Below are 3,168 nucleotides of genomic sequence, written 5' to 3'. Positions count from 1 at the left end.
GAAGCCGTACGCCAAGCGGTTACGAAGGCGTACAAGATTACCCCCAAGCGGTGGAGGAGACATTGGAGAGAGCAGCCAAGAGAAGCAGGCCAGACTTGGTCTGATTGGGCGTGCCATTCTGAGCGGGCGTCAGCAAAATGGCTCGAGTCCGAAGGAGCCACTAGTGCTGCCGAGGTACTCAAAAAATTTAAACTTGAGCATTTCCTGCTCTACGCCCCTCCTGCCCTCGCCACTCATGTAGTGGAAAAAGCCCCAGCAACACTCACCGAGTGTTGCCGGATAGCAGACATGTGGGAGACTCACCATCCTCAGGAAGGATCCATAGGGCGGAAGAAAAATCCCCCACCCCTCCTCAGAGGATCAAATTCCCCCAAGAATGGAAGTTCAGGCAAGCCCCTAACTTGCCATTATTGCAAAAAGACGGGACACTCAACTGAGCAATGCCAAAACAAGAAAACAGCGCCTCTTCCTCCCAGACAACCACCCAATAACTCGTCTGCGCCCTCCACATGGCCAGCTCGGAAAGACTTTAGCCAGACCTTTTGCACGGCGTGCAAGGTTTGTGGCCATTCTCCCTCATGGGCGAAATGCCCGAACAATAATAAATCAAATACTCCCGCCGTCTCCTTGGCTGTCACAAATTCCAAGTCATTGGGTCCTCCCGCCGAAGGCCCCATATATGTGTCCCCTCCTCGAGGCAGCCACCCCGCGCGCCGAGTCACGGCATTCGATGACTCGGGCGCGCAAATCTCCCTCATACGAAGGGACAGAGTTCCCTATGGAGCTATCGTCAATAGACGAAAACTCGTCACGAATGAGGGAGTATATCAATTTAAAATGATACCCAGTACAGTTCAATTGAGAGTCACAAGACCTCAACAATAAAAAATTTGCAATCTTGCAGTAGCAAGCCATCTCCCCAGAGGCTATGGCGTCATCTTGGTACAGGACTTTCAGTACCCACAGAAATCACAACAATCCAAAGGTCCAAATTCCACAACTCATTCCTCGGGCGCGAGTAATCCTCCCCTGTTTCTCCCCCAGTCAAGACTGGCGCCCCCTGGGTACCAGAAGGACATGCAGTCCCTATCCATGCCACCCGAGTACGATAGACAGTGGCCCCCTCGATCGGTTCCCGATCCAATTCCAGTGCCCGGCCCTGCCTCAGTGCCAGCACCATAGCCTCAATCAGATCCCCTCCCGGAGATGCCAAATTCCTGTCAGTGCCACTTGCATGCACCGAGCAGTGCCAAGCTCCGTCCGTCCTGACCGACGAGCACAAGAAATCTCCGATAGTGCCTGACTCTGCCTTAGTGCCAGCGCCAGAGCACAACCCCGATCTCCATTCAAGGGATCCAACTCAGGACCCCCTCTCCTCTCCCGGCCTGGCACCGCTACCAGCGTCGGTAAGAGAGACGGTTCCTCTCGACCACAGCGGAAGTTCACCTAAAGGTGCGGCCTTGCAACCCGTGCCTGAGCTGGTCAGTGATACCTGCGAGCCGCTCATGCCTCCCACGACCGCCCCCGACCGCCTCCTCTCTGCCTCAGTCTGTCGCCGACGCAATCGCGAGTCAGGATTCTGCCATCTCGTACTTGGCCGATGAACTACAAGAGCTGCAATGGATCATGGTAGAACTAGCGCCGAAAACTCCTGCGTCAGCCGTTGCAGCAGCTGGCCCAGGCGGCACTCCATGCCGCCCTCCAGTCTCAGGCCCTCCGCTTCCCTGGCCGAGGATGACTGTCCAAGTAGGAGAGGTTCATGGCAGAATTACCACCAGCGTGGGAATTTCTGGGTAGTTTCCAAAGAGCTCTAGAGCTCCCCTGGCACCTGTGCCACCATTTCATCTTTCGGAGGTCTTGGCACCTCTAATCCAGAAGAGGATGTCAAGGCCCTCAACTATCTTCTTCCATTCCTCTGGAACTTCTATCCCTTATCCTTCTCCATCAATCTTTTCTTAAATTATCACCACAAGAGGCAATTAAATATGGGATACTATTCCCCTCAAAATGCTTAAATCATTGAGAATAACAGAGTGGGAAGTGGCACGCCCTTGCACCCCTACCTTTGCACAGGGCATGCGTGTCAGCTCTTCTTGAAGGAGTCGTGCCCTTTGGGTTCCCTTTTTCAGCCCTGGGCTGAGAGATAGTCTGGGCTGTAATTTATAGGAGAAGGATGATAAATTTCCGCATAACACAATAAATACGTCACTCTGTTACCCTTGGCTTTTCTGCCAACATCATTTACTCTTTTATTTATTTTTCTGTTTTTAATGAATTGGGAGTCATTGACTCCTGCCCTTGTGATTTTAATGCCACCTTCGTAAAATCCGAGAGACGTGTTCCGCCTTTCGTAGGCGGTCACGTTTTCATGCGTAACATCCTGTTCATTTTTCCTTTTGTTATTTTTTTTTCCCTAGGAACTCTATATTTTATCCCAGAGACCTCATTTTTTGTCTGCTTATCCCGTCATAACATTCAGCGAGTATCTATTTGTAGCCTGTACTCGAGTTATGGACAGTGGACGCATAAAATTAGCGTGGTTTAAAGTTAGCGAATTAAAACTCGCAAATACTCTCGCTCGCCTACAACTGTCAGAATCCCCAGAATAAGGGTCAGCCGTCAACTGTTGCGTTGGCGAATTATTTATCGTCATTACAATATCACGTAAAGGGGATGTCATTTACAAAAATTAGCGCTGTTTTATCATTTACACCGCCTCTTCAAGGCATACTGTACTAACTGCATGCCTTGTTTATTTAGAATTAAGGAACTTATGTGTAAACTAATTCTTAAATTTTGTTTCCTGCCTCAAAATTATCTTCTCCTTATAATCTTAAAGTAATGTATACCATAAATTTGAAGAAATTAATGGGCCATGCTAAAGTAGTTTAATATTAATGCGTTGGAAGTATTTTCCATTTTACATGGGGATAGAGTAGAGTAAAAGCTTTTCCATTTCTTGTTGGGAGAAGAGTAAAGTAACCCAGCTGTGCCGACTTCTTGGATATCAACATACAAGCCCGAATGAAGGCTCGTATGTTATCTTCCTTGGGGAGCTATTATAATTTATAAGAAGTTGCTGCACAATGCGCCTCCCCCCCCCCAACCTAATTTACCCTTTGTTTATTGAGAACCGCATGGCCGATCATATTTGACCTAGAAATCAGA

The sequence above is a fragment of the Macrobrachium rosenbergii genome, unplaced genomic scaffold, assembly GCF_040412425.1.
Source record: "Macrobrachium rosenbergii isolate ZJJX-2024 unplaced genomic scaffold, ASM4041242v1 13875, whole genome shotgun sequence".
NCBI lineage: Eukaryota > Metazoa > Arthropoda > Malacostraca > Decapoda > Palaemonidae > Macrobrachium > Macrobrachium rosenbergii.
This window is presented reverse-complemented; position numbering follows the sequence as displayed.